The following is a 14,657-nucleotide window of genomic DNA, read 5'->3' as shown; positions in this document are numbered from 1 at the left end:
GACTGGAAGAGGTGAAATCGGACATTTAGCTCATGCGTCAGGACGCCCGCAACCTAACTTAAAGGGTCACGGTGGCAGAGACTACTCTCCAGGAAAACGTAGAGGACACCCAAGACCTGAAGAGGACGGTCTAGGATCTGGAACAGAAAGTGGTTAGGCTGGAGGCCTGCTCTGAGGAGGCCGAAGGGCGAGCCCGCCGAAATAATATTCGCATACTAGGTGTCCCTGAGGACTTGGAGGGCCCAGACCCGACAGACTTCATCGAAACACTGTTGCTAGAGGAAATTGGACCGGGTAACCTCTCCCAAGGGTTCTCCGTGGAAAGGGCCCATAGATCCCTTCAGAAACGTCCTCCGCCCCGATCCCATCCAGGCCCAATTATAGCCAAGATCTTAAATTTCCGAGATCGAGAAACCATATTGAGATACTCCAGAGAAGGTGGGGAGATAAAGAGGAAAGATTCAACAATAGTTATATACCCCGACTATACCCCTGCAGTGCAACGTGCAAGGAACTGCTTTATCCCAATAAAGGCCCGGCTAAGGAAACTTAACTTAAAATACATGCTGCTCTACCCATCACGCCTCAAGGTTCTCTAACACGGAAAAGCGATATTCCTAGAGACTCCAGCCGCGGCCAACATGTGGCTTGAACATAACAACCTGGCAGATGATGGAACAGGACTATCAAAGTCGGATCGGGGCTGAACAGGAACCTGCCAGAAAGAGAAGGAAACGGGTACTCCCCACATAATGACCGACCCACAGCCAAGCGCAATCCAATGCAAGTCTTCTGTAAAGTAAGCTATACGGGACGAGAGCTCAAAGGACCACACGAGCGAAGTTAGGCAACCCACCCCACTCAAAACTGTGTGAGCAGTCTGCTCACACACAACCTGATCCGGAAGGCCAGGAGTGGCCTGGAAGGCTCGGGACCCCCTGAGCGTTGCAAGTTGGGAGCAACTGCTAGGGACTGTTCAACTTGTTTTGTTTGTTTTCCCCATTCAAGGCAATGGGAGTTACTCAAGTTACAGAATCTCCTACGAGTGAAACGAAAGATGCTGAAGAAGGTGGACGCGAGGGGAGATGGCAGGGATCAGGTGAACCTGCAGAAGACACTGGTAGGCGTCGGACTGATTCAGAGACAATTCGATTGATTCGACATGGCATCTAACGCCAAAATAAAGATAATGACTTGGAATGTGAGGGGCTTGGGAACCTACTTAAGGCCGAAAAAGAATCAAGTCCTATTTGAACAGAAAAAGAGTGCAAATAGCGCTGCTGCAGGAGACACACTGCACGGCGGACTCCCTGGCTAGACTGGGGGAACATTGGGGGGGACAGGGCGAGGGCACTACCTACTCTAAATACGCAAGAGGTGTGTACACTTGGATCCATCCCCAAATCCCATTCCACTTAATCAGGTCTGAGACAGACCCTGAGGGCAGGTTTGTAATTCTCTGGGGCCGATTGGAACAGGAAGAAATATGCATAGTAAACTCTTACCTCCCCAATACTAACATTCCAGCACACTTGAACTCTATGTATGCTAAAATCGCACCTTACAGACATGGTATTTTTTTCTGGGGGGGAGACTTTAATTGTGTCCATGATGCGAACCTTGACAGGTCCCTGCCCCACCTGAAAGGCCCCTCAGCGGCAACCACAGCCTTGTCCTTATTATCAAATAGATTGAACCTAGCCGACATTTGGAGAGAGCGTCATCCTGACTCCCGGGGGTACTCATACTTCTCCTCCCCTCATGATCTTCACACGAGGATAGACTACATCTTCATAGGCAAAGAACACCTGTCACAAATAGAAGAAGCACACCATTTGGGAAGAACCATTTCTGACCACTCGCCGCTCTTAATAGAATGGAATCAAACTGGCCCCAGACCCCCTATCCCTATGTGGAGAATGCCGATAGATGCCCTAAGTGACCCGGCGTTCAGGGAAGAACTGCATGAATTTATAGATAGTTATCTTGAGAGGAACACGGGGAGCGTTACCCACCTGAGCACGATGCAGGACGCTCTTAAAGTAGTGGCAAGTGGAGAAATCATCGCGAAAGCAGGGGGCATCAGGAAACAATTGAAGGGTGAATTAATTCAGTGGGAACGACAGGTTGAGCAACTCGAAGCTACCCCGGTGAACACTCACTAAAGAGAAGATAACCTTAAGGAACTTAGAGTTAAATGTGCCCTGGCATGGGAAAGACTAGCCAAATTTGATTATGCCACCAAAACAAACAAAACGCACAGAGAAGCCGATAGACCTAGCAGAATGCTGGCCTGGTTATGTAGGAAAGAACACCCCAAACACACAATCACCATGATACAGACTGAACGTAAGGTAGTACAGACACAGCAAGATATAAACAAAACCTTCAAGGGCTTTTACGAACACCTTTACTCTCACAGGGATCAGGTTCCCCGAGAGCAAATCATAGACACCCTGGAGGAAATAGGGCTCCCCAAAATGACCCCTATACAGGCTGAAGCTCTTGACGCAGATATCACAGCGGAGGATATAACAGAGGCAATCAAGTCACTGGCCACCGCTAAAACCCCCGGGAGTGACGGACTGCCCACTGAGTTCTATAAGGCATATGAGACCTCCCTAACACCCCTGTTACATGAGGTTTTTCAGGAGGCACATGAGAGAGGGATACTTCCTGACAGCATGAGGGAGACCCTGTTAATTCCAATTATCAAACCTAATAAGCCTGCCGACAAATGTGACTCCTACCGCCCAATAGCCATGCTTAATTACGATGTGAAAATATTGACCACTGTATTAGTAGATAGACTGGCCAAAATCATAGGGGATGTAGTGCATGAGGATCAGTGTGGCTTCATACCAGGCCGGAACACGACCATGAACCTGCGTAGAGTACAACAGGTTATTGCTCAGACGGAGGCTAATACGGAGACATATGCGCTGCTGTCCCTTGATGCCATTAAGGCGTTCGATTCTATATTTTGGGAGTGGCTAGTGGCGGTTCTTATGGGTTTCGGCTTTGGCCCAGGGTTCATTAGATGGATCAAGATACTTTATACCAAAGCTACGGCCAGAGTAAAAACAGGAAAATACATATCAGAGGCCTGGGACATATGTACGGGCACTAGGCAGGGATGCCCGCTCTCCTCCATGCTTTACGTACTAGGACTGGAACCCATTGCTATATACTTCCGAAGACAATTCTTTGACTCTGGGATACGGCTGGGGGGTATTGACCATATTATCTCTCTTTACGCAGACGACGTACTACTGTACGTCAGGGACCCACAAAACAACGTGCCCACGATGATAGACGTCTTGGACAACTTTGCAAGGTTTTCTGGTATACAATTCAGTAGGGCGAAGTCCTGCCTGTTCCCCCTGGCAGGCCTCAAGGGGAAAGACATAACAGAACTTCCTGTGGTAGGAATACAGTGGGAGCTGACCTCATTCAAGTATTTAGGGATACACATAATGCATACCCCTACATTAATGCATGAGCACAATAGAAGACTGCGATCCAAGCCCTGAGAAAATCCATGCAATTCTGGGCGAAACTCCCCCTATCCATGATGGGAAGAGCTGCCATAATTAAAATGTTTGTCCTTCCCAGATTCTTGTACGGGTTCCAGAATATACATTTTTACATCAATGCGCCTTTTTTCCGCCTGCTAGAAAGGATAACCCGGGATTTCTTGTGGGGGTCAGGGAAGACGCAAAATAGCACTTTCCACCCTGATGCTACCGTACACCCAAGGGGGAATCCAACTCCCAAACTTTGAAAAGTACTACCTGGCAGCACAGCTTAGTTTTGTCACTAAATGGCTAGCAGATGAAGCCACATCTGAGACCCCCCCTGCTGCAGACCCTAGTATCCCCGTTGCATATGAAAGAACTCATCTGGGCCCCCTCCCACCTGATGCGAAATGCCCCTTTCATGGCCATCCTGGGACAAAAAATATGGCGGACAGTAACCCTTACCTGCACTAAGTGCCACTACTCCCCGGACATACCACTACTCTCTGACCTATGCGGCTCCGTCGCAGATCTGCACCACCTCAGATACTGGGAAAGGAATGGGATATACTCATGGGGGGACCTGTTTGTGGATGGGGCTTTTAAAGATTTTGAAACACTTCAGGAAGTAGATGGAGTCCATATGGGCCAGTTCCTCTGGTATCAGAAGATGAGAACCACAGCACGAACCAAGTGGATGTCATGGCCGGAAGAACCGGAATCAAACCCCCTGATTACACTACTTTATGCCCTGGGTGAAGGTTGGAAGCCGGTGTCCCAGATCTACGGCCACCTAAGTGACATCCCCAACCCACGGAGTGCCGTTTTGAGATGCAAATGGGAAGCGGACATGGGCCGGGAATTGTCAGACGGAGAATGGGAGAGGGCCTTGACATTTCCCCAAGTCTGTCTCCAAGAACCACAGATTCAGACAAGTACAACTCAACCTGCTACACCGAACATGCTTAACCCCATCCAGGCGGGCGAAAATCAATAATATGTCGCCCTCCAATTGCACATGGTGTGGACAGAATAATGCGGACTTGATCCACGTGTTCTGGAAGTGCATTAAGACACAATCCCTGTGGACCGCAATACAGCAGACAAGCGATAATCTGGGGGTGACTAGATACAAATGGACCCCGCAGGAATGCCTATTGGGCACATACACTAGACCGGCCAAACTCAAGCACCTCACCAGACTAATGGACATTATGTGTATACTGGCAAAGAGGACTATGGCAATGTCTTGGAAGAAAATGGCCGGGCCCCAACAGAAAAGCTGGCACTCTGAGCTGAAACGCTGGGTACGAGCAGAAACAACGGCTTGGGAGGACAGTGTAGCCAGATCCACAGATGACTCTAGTATGACCCTGGAGGCCTGGAAAGAACTCACAAACTCCCTGTTTTACCCCTCAGATGACAAGCCCCCATGAACTGGTATGAATCCACTGAGAACAGACCCATGAACTGAATTGGCAAGACCTGTGGCCATTTCTCTGCTACCTCACTGGGCTCTCACAGGCATGGGCCCCCCCTTTCCCCCCTCCAGACTATCTGGACCCCCCCGACTATCTGGACCCCCCCCCCCTGCTCCACCAAGCGGCATTAGCTCAACGGAAAAAACACTGGGAGATAGTTAATGTTGTAATGTTAATTTGTTAAATGTTCTATTCTGAAATGCTCATCATCCTCGAATTACAGACATACTTGGTGTCCTGTAAATGTACTAAATAATAAATGCCAATAAACAAATTTGAAAATAAAATGAAGGAATTCCTCCTGGAGGGTTTTACGCCAGATTTCTTGGGTGATGATGGAGGTTCCCAGAGTTGCAACTTCTTCCAACATAGGACCAAGGTCCCACACGAGAGGCACCATCCTTAGGGAGGGAGCAAGGGGGGGTGAGCGCTCAACATGTGGTAAAGCACTCCCTCGATCTGGTTCCAAGAGATGCTCAGAATCCTTCATCGATTTTATGGCCCAGTTCAGCACTGAGTATGTCAATGAGAGGGCTGTTAGAAAACCCCATCTGTGGGGAATTCGCCGTTCCTGCAACCATTCAGTCAGAAGTTTCCACTTGGCCGATGTCGAGGAGGTAAGATCTAGATACAGGGTAATCTTCGCATCTCTGAAGCTGAATTTAGCAAGATTTCTGGAAGCAGCCATTATTTGAGTAAAAGTGGACTCTGGTGAGCACATCTGGCATATATCCTTAGTGGCCCTGGGCCAGGGTGCGGGTCTTGTGCACTATGTCAAGTTCAATCAATGCATTTTCCGGTAGCTTGAGTAGAGATTGGACTAGATCTTTGGCATAACCTCTGATTTTAGCATCGGCAATCTGGATGATCACCTCTCATATGTGTATGTTATTTCTTCAGGAGCGATTCTCTGCATCTTCCTGCCTAGCTTCAAGCTGTTCGTATTGGGCCTCCAAATTCTCTATGCGCAGCACCATTCACTGGTTTCATATGATTGCTCACAGAGCATCGTCTCTACCTCGCACAGGCGCTTTTCTGATTCCTCCAGTCATTTATCCAAAGAGGATATTTTCTGAGAGATTTCCGACATGCTGCTGTGGATTTCCGACATGATTTCTCTAAGCCAATGCTGGATGTCTGTACGGTAACCCCCATTGGTGACTTAGTCGGGGCCAAGTCCTACGCATGAACCAAAGCATTTGCAATCTCACTCTTTTTACCTTTTTCCTGCACCTGCAACACGGTGGCAGTGCGAGTTACATTATGGCCTTTGCTTGGCTGTGCCATGCTGGAGATTTCAAGAGTACTGTCCACTTTGTTGTGCGGTTCTGCACCTGAGAAAGGTTATGGCAGGAAAGGTGGGCGATGTTGATCCAAGTCAGAGATAACAGAGCTGGGGAGATCTCACTTTTGATCTTTATCCTCGTGCCTCTTCCCACCTCTCCTAGCCTTAAATTCAAACCAGACCCAATGGCAAAATGTGTTTAGGCTAGCTTTGCACCAGACGGCAGGGGGCCAGCACCGCCAAGGACCAGGACCATGTCATCCTCCGCCACTTCACCAGCAGGGTCCCCCACCGCAGTCCCCACGGGCCAGTCCAGGATAGCAGCTCTGGGATCCCCTGGTCTGCCAGCACCATCAGGATAGCAGCTGGAGCGAGCAGCAGCCCCACCGGTGAGGCGGAGCCAAACCTATCAACTTGCTGGGTTTAGCCCAGAGACTATGGGTTTTTACACTCTTATCCTGGTCTCCGGAGAACAGTGTGGAGTCTCCGAGATTTCCTCCAGTCCCAGCAACTTCACCTACACTACAAACCGACCGCTAGTGGCCAATCACATGGAGGTGTGGGCGTTTCTTTCCTTGGTCAGCCTGGCATTCGATTTAGCGACAGTCGACAAGAGCCATCCATTCCAGATTGCGTGCACTGCTGGGCCACAACACTGGGTTTACATAACTAACTGCACAATGCAAGGCAGCCTCCCCTACTTGGACTCGGTGAGTAGAATCCAGTTCACGTTGGCCTGAATACCAGGGCTCAAGTCGAGGGTACAAGCGGGTGGACGGGGTCCACCCACTTTTTTCAGAGGGTGGACTCCGTCCCGCCCCAGCTAAAATGAGAAACATGGAATGTCCTCTTTGAATTTATGAATTCAGTCGTCAGGTTTGCAGGCCAGATACTTCACCACTGTACTATATAACTTGATGAAACATAAACAACTAACGGTGAAATCTCCCATTTCGGTACTGCAGGTTCCAGGGTAAACATTTGTTTTGGTTCTTGGCGTTTAAAACATGCACACTTTTTAACGTTTTCAAAAACACTATTAGGAGAAAATATTCTCTCTTAGTTTTGTGTGTGTGTTGATTTTTTTAAAGGCAAATGCCATTCCTCCCGTGTAATTTGGGTGGTTACGCAAAGCCAATTTAATGAAATGTGCATATTTCACCTTGATATACTCATTTCTGGTGACATCACATCCTATTGCGATGGTTGATGAGTCCCCCCACTTTACTTTTTAGGACTTGTCCGCTGCTAAATACTTGTTTAATAGCCACAGAGCTGACAGTAGCGTCCACCCTGTGGTTTGGTTCAAACCGAGAAATGAGATAAAAACAGGTTGAACAGACGTGCCTGCTCGGCCTTATTGTGCCCCTTTACCCCACTCTCCGAGCATTTTGGCGGCCATTATCATTTCTAAAATTTGGCAGGATAGTGACAGACCTTAAATTAGTTGTTTACCTTGAACTATGACTGTTTGCCAGGTTCCGTTATTAAGCGTCCACGGTTAGGCTGAGAATATCAACAGCCATCGGTAAAGACTTCATTAAAATTGCAGGGAGACGTTCAGCGAATGAAACGCTCGCGCCGAGTGCTTAGGAGCTGTTTTCCATTTCCTTATGCTTTTCCGCAAGGACCACCTGGGCAGAATCATGTGCCCCAGCCTTTCCATGACGTAATCAAAAACAAAATGTGGTTTCCATTGAACTGCATTTCTTCAAACCTTTCATCCCATAAGAACGCCAGTTCGCGCTCGCTCTCCGCGGACCCTCTGCGGGCGCTGGATTCTGGACTGCGCTGGAAGGGCTTTGACAGTTTAAGCCGACATTGATTTAATTCTGGCAAACGCTGAGCACGTCTTTGCCAAGTATGTTTCACTGTGGAAGGTTTGCCAAACACCTTATTAAATGTATGTTTAGCACTGCTCGTGGATTCAGAGCTGTGTTCTTTTCGAGTTGGAGTCCTCCACTGGGCCAGCGCAGCGTCCACAGCACGGTCATGTCACTGTTCTCAAGGCATCATAAGGAAAAAGCAAAGCTCTCAAGTTTCCTGCCGCCATGCGTGAAAAAGCCATGAAGGCCTGTTTTACCCTGGGATTCTGGGACTTGTAGTTTTTGTGTTTCGCAGTGGAAAATTAGAAAAACGAAAAGTTCCAGAATTCCGAGCAAAAACAGGACTGGGTGGCCTTCTCGGGCATGGCTGCTGGCAACTTCAAAGCTCTGAAAAGGAGGATTGCCATTGCTTACAAGGGGGACTTTGAATGTAAAGAGAAGAACACAAGAGAAGTCAAAAAGTTTATTAACAAGTAGAACCAACAATGCAAATAAATACAGTTAAATGCACATTGTGGACAAACTGGCTGAATGATTTCTATAGCACATGAAACATCAGCAACATACAATACAGCACACACATTGACAGAAGAGAGGAGGAACACTATGCATTGAAGGAACGATGTGTGTAACAGTTGCAAATACAGAGGGAAATCAGTGACTTCAAAACAAAGAGGAATACATATATTATCACAATATCCAAATGTGCGAACATCTTAGTTTAATTACAGCCACTTAATCCAAAGGGGTTGGTAATTTAGGGACGGCGTCAAGACCTTTCAACTCTTCAGTTGAAACGGACTTCAAAACTTGAGGGGGGCCCACAACAACTGTCCCCATGTTGCCAGTTAGCAGTCTTATAACACGGCATTAGACACCTTTTTTTATACAACTTTCATTCTGAGCTTTAAATCTGCGCTTCGCAGCATTCCCTTTATAAACTATGTTTGCAGGAGCCTTTCTGGCTGTCGCTTCCCACAGGATATACAAAAGTGTTCTTATAACATAATGGTTCTTCCACATCAGCTACTTGCTGACAAAGAAGGATTGTATAGCTTTTCAATGGCGATTTAGTGTTTCAGCTCCCTGCTGGCTAGCCCTCTTGTGATAATCGGCGGCTAGTTACCCCGGCTTTAGGATTCTCCTTTATGATGTACGCATCCCACAGGTGCCTCAGACTGTTTTCCACTCTAAACAAGGGGGGGTGGCAACCATCATGTTGAAATGGGCTCCCACACATCTTCAGCCGGGCCTGGCTGGTATCTTCTAGCTTCTACGAATCGCTTGTTGAGTTATGGTGACATCTTCCTCAGGATTCAAACATGATGGCCGGCCATGTACTGAAAAGTCATACATATGCAGCAGATACCATAAGCAGAGGAACCCAATGAATAGTTTAAGAGTGGGTTGAAATAGAGCAAATCATCAAGGAAAGATGCTAAAGCCTGGGCAGACCTTTGTTGTGACTTATTTGAAGACATCACAAGTGCGTGTATAACCCCAACATCGTGGAAAAGTGCTTTAATCATACCTGTGTTCAAGAAGGGCAATCGTGCAAATCCAACAGACTATCGACCTATTGCTCTACTAGATGTCCTAAGCAAGATTTATGCCACGCTCCTACAACGCAAACTTCTAGAATGGGCTATAGACACTAAGCACATTGACCAGAGGCAAACAGGGTTTGTTAAAGGAGTGGGCTGCAGCTTAAACCTCCTAATTGTCAACATACTGAAGATGGAAGCAATAAGAACTAGCACTAAGATCTACCTAGCCATAATTGATCTATCTCACGCTTTTGACAGCATACATCGTGAGAAACTATGGTCAAAATTGTCCAATTGGAATTGCACGCCGAGCTTGTTGTTGGCAATAAAGGACCTACATACAAACACGGCAATAAGAATTCATTTGGATCGCCTAGGTAATCTATCTGCCCCATCCAAACATTATGTGGAGACAAGCAAGGATGTCCTTTGGCTGCGATTATTTTCAATTTATTTATCTCCGATATTGGTCAAGCCATTGAGAGTCCTAGATCTTTTTCACCAAAAATAAATGGAGTGCCTATAAGTCATCAAATATATAAAGATGACTTGATATTATTAGATTATTAGATGCAACACCTATTGGCCTCCAAAGAAAATTGAATGCATTGAACCAATATGTAAGTAACAATGGGTTGTCTATCAATGCGTCAAAATCGGAAATGCTTGTCTTGGAGAATTTAAGTGGCCAAAGGAAGAAACCGTACCCAAATTTTCGAAGGCATATGGACAAAACTGTATTGAACATTACAATGAATGCGCGATATTTGGGTATGCAAATTAATTCAAACATCACTGACTCCCCGTGGGTCGAAACAAGGAAAAAGAAATGCCACATTCTAGTAGTTCAAGCTTCCGTCTTAAATCGAAAATATGGGAAATACTCTCTGCTACCAGTTTTGGCTTTCTATAAACAAAAAGCGGTCCCTGCGCTCATTTTTGGTGCAGAGTGTGCATTTGGCTGCCCAGAAGAATTCTGGAGCTCGCTTGAGAACATCTTTTAGTCTAGAGTTTTCTGCCTGCCCAGGGGAACTCACACCGATTATATCTGACACAAACTCTGCTTAATATCTATAAAAGCTAGAGTGTGCTGGAACATGCTCTCCTTAAACAAGAAAATCACGTTGACAGAATCTCCAATACAGTTTAAGATTTTGCAAGCATCTACTCACTGTAACGAGAACTCGGTCCTTGCTTTATGGTTGAAATGATGCAGCGATATAATGTTAGATCTCGATATCAAGTTGGAGATTTTACAAACAAATCCTGAACACGCAAAAAAAAAAAATGCTATGGAGACGTGATTGGTGCTCAACTTGCGATCAAAAAAGAACACATCGAATAATGAAAAACGTTCCACATGCGAAAAGAACATTAACAAAATTCAACATTTCTGGAAATTATTTCCGGATATCCATCGAAGAAAGTTGTATATGAAATTTTGTTTAAATCTGTTTAAAGCAAGAGAAAAAATGAATATAAGGGCAGGTTACAACAATCCAAGTGATCAATGTAGACCTTGCAAAGCTACAGCGGAAACCCTTAAACACTTACCATTGTTCTGCCCTTCACTCAGGCGGGAAAGAAGAAAACATCTGGGAAAATTCATTGGGAAGTGTTCAACATTGACTGCTTTAGACTGGTGGCAATTAATGTTCGACGAGACCGACAGGGCACTAACAATTACATTAACCTTTTTCCTTGAAGACATTTTATTACATTTTCGTGCTGTAAATGAGGAATTGTAATAAGCTGTTTTCATTGTTTTGGTTTTTAATTGAGATACACTATAAGGATTTGAGCTGTTTAAAGAAGGATCTCTATATGCACCTGCATTATTCTTATTTTTGGTGTTCATCTTTAAGACCCTCTTGGTCGTTACCCTTAACCTCATTTATAGGATGCCTGTTTGGTCTTTTTAGAAGAGTGTGTTGATTCTTTTGAATTAATGTTGATATCATTTCATGGATGATTCGTACTTCCTTTATCTTTGTATTTTTTTTTTAAAGGTTTGTAATAAATATATGTATGTATTGTTTTAGGGGTTCTGTGCCCCGCATCAGACCGCACATTCAGACCGCATGCACTAGGGGGCAATGCCCTAGCACATGGCCTAATGTTTCACCTGTGTCCCTAGGGTCGGTGCTGCGAGTCCCTGATCTATCAGTGATAAACATCTGACTTTCCCTGGACACCACAGATGTTCCTCTGATATTGTGTTGATACAGGTATGTTCCTCTCTTTGGCCTTTGCCTTTTTGCTTTATTTGTAACTAGTATACTGTAGCAATCACCCCCTCCTTGCGGGGCGTGTAGGGATAACTGCACACCAGCCCAAGCCTAGGGTATACAGTTCTTTTGCCGCAGGATTTTTCATCGCAGGACTTTTCATCGCGATTTTTTATCGAGAAAAAAAATCGTTTTTTGTTTTTTTGGGGGGGGGGTTAAAAATTCAATAAATATTTGTGGGTGAAAGGGAATAATTAAAAAAAAAACATGGGGGGTTTGGGTGGGTAACCCCCCCCCAAAAAAAAAATGTTTTTCAATAAAAAAGCGGCAATAAAAAGTCCCGCGACGAAAAATCCAGCGGCAAAATAACGTAGAACCAAGCCTAGGTAGGTCTGAACGAAGGATGTGCCAAGGCAAGGGGTCATTCCCAGACAAGGGATACATTGCTGTATACTCACCCCAGAGTTTCTTGGGGCAGGGCAAATCATTTTTTAATTTTTTTATTTTTACTGGAGAGGGGCTATGTGCACCTTGCGCATGCTCTATCGCCTCTAAAAAAAAGAACAATAATATGGCTTCCGCCATAGTAAATTGAAAAGGGACCAGTTCTTTTCTCTTTTTCTGTTGCAGCTGCCCAGCGCAGGTAAGTGGGACGGAGAGGGGGGTTGTTGGGGGTGACGTGGGCGTAAGGGGATACGAAAGAGGGCTGGGGCAGGAACAGGCAGGCATGGAGCCGGAGCACCCAAAATAAATGGCAGCACCCGTGGAAGGGGCTTGAGTGGCTGATGCCCTTCCCCAGATGCAAATTATATATCACTCATTTAATATAAACTGGCACTAACGCATTTTTACACTTTTTTTGCTTCATTGTTTGATTGCGGAGTCTCTACAGCTACAAAATGCCCTTGAGCCAGTTGCTCTATAAATTTCATTTAGGTGTGTTTATTTATATATTTGTTCTACTTGTCCATGAGCATTGTTTTGTCAGTGTCATGGATCAGTGTCCATGTAGAAACAGTTGCACTGACAAAATGTAATTAGCTATGTTTCTTCAGGCTCAAGGAGACTGACGTTTTATTTTTGTAGTTCACGAAAAGATTCAATTTGCACTGTAGCATTGATTATTTCGAATAGGTCTAAGTAATTAAATATATCCTTGCATTTGGTCGACTCATTTTAAGCGAACTTGATCAAACTCCCGTTGTTCTGCCAAGGGGGCCACATGCCCCCTCCCAGCCTGCCCATATCCCTTTCTTGCCCTCCACCCATACTCCTAAACACCCCTCGCACAAAATCAGTCAATCAAATGCACAACAATCTAGTGTAGGCATGTAGAGCGCTTTAACTACTGCAGACTGTTTCATATAGATTAGAAGAAAAATGTTATTGAGTTCAGTCAGGAAACAATAGGGGATTGAACCACTAGATGACTAGACATTTGAATACCAGGGTCTGTCATGCTTCTATTTGGTAAATCCAGAAAGACGATTAGCACCCTCCAGAGGCACTGCAGCCAATCAATGAACTTGGGAACCTAGCTTTATTTAATCGTACAAGGCAGCACCCTTACCTGCTGACATCCACTCTCTTCCTCCAACCGCTCTCCAACGCCACCGCTGTTCATCTCCCATTTTACTACCCAGTCCCTTAATCCCCAGGTGCATGTCTTCTTTTTCCATATGAGCCGCCATGGAAACCGAAAGGGGCTTCTTTCACTTTCTAACAAGTCACCTTTTCTGTTGACCTGGTGGCCATCTTGTTTTTCATTTTTGAGAAGGGGTTGTAGCTCCTTGCGCATACCTTTTACTTTACATTATTGTTTGTAATGCACGCCTGCAAGGTCCTGTCTGGGTAAAGACCTGGGGGATTGCAGGCCTGCCATGAGCAGCATGAATGACAGTGACGACGAGAAAGCAAAGCAACTGGAGGAGGCACCCCGATAACCTGGGCAGTGTCCTCCTCCTGGCCCCCCCCCCTCCTGGGAGGAAGGGGAGGTGCGGACTCCGGCGTGGCAAAAAAGAAGAAAAGCCAGCGAAAGAAAAGCACAGCGAAATTTGGGGAAAGCCCGCGAAGGGCGAACAAAAGAAAGGGGAGGGGATTCCCCTTTATAACGAGCGGGCTCCGGACGAAAGGCAGCATCACTAGCTGCTGCAGAAGGACGTCTGCCCGTTACCCGCTGAGGAAGGTTTTCGGAGCGGAAAAAGCAATGTCCCCATTCAAAACACAGTGGTGGGACATGATTGGGGTAATCTGAGTACCTTGATTCGGATGGCACTGGTACCAGGCACGACTAAAAGGTACAAGGCATGCTGGGAGCGGTACCTGAATTTCAAACGGAAGCTACTAGGAGAGGGCCAGCAGGAGAAGCCGGTGAGGGCCTTTGTGGGGTGGGGCTGGCAGGAAAGAAAAACCAGGTCATGGATGGCGCACCACCTGGCAGCTATAGCCCATTTTTCTAAGCTGGAGGGTAAGTGTGACCCTACTAACGAACATTAGATTTGTATGGCTATGAAAGGATGGGCCAAACAAGAGGGGCCTAGAAGTGATGAAAGGAGGCCCTTAGATGTGGTCAAGCTGCAGAGGGGGGTGGCCAGTCTGGAGCGAATCTGCCATGGGGGATTCGAAGTGTCATTTTTCAGGGCAGCGTTCACGTTAGCATTTTTCAGGGCCTTCAGGGTGAGTGAACTGGTATCAGAGAACAAAGGGGCGAAAGGCACAAGTTTTCTACGAATGCAGGATGTACACTGTTCTGAGACACAGGTGATATTATGG

This window comes from Ambystoma mexicanum, chromosome 4p, assembly GCF_040938575.1.
Source record: "Ambystoma mexicanum isolate Mex_15411 chromosome 4p, UKY_AmexF1_1, whole genome shotgun sequence".
Classification (NCBI taxonomy): Eukaryota; Metazoa; Chordata; class Amphibia; order Caudata; family Ambystomatidae; genus Ambystoma; species Ambystoma mexicanum.
The sequence above is the reverse complement of the archived record's forward strand: the minus strand, read 5'-3'. Positions refer to the sequence as shown.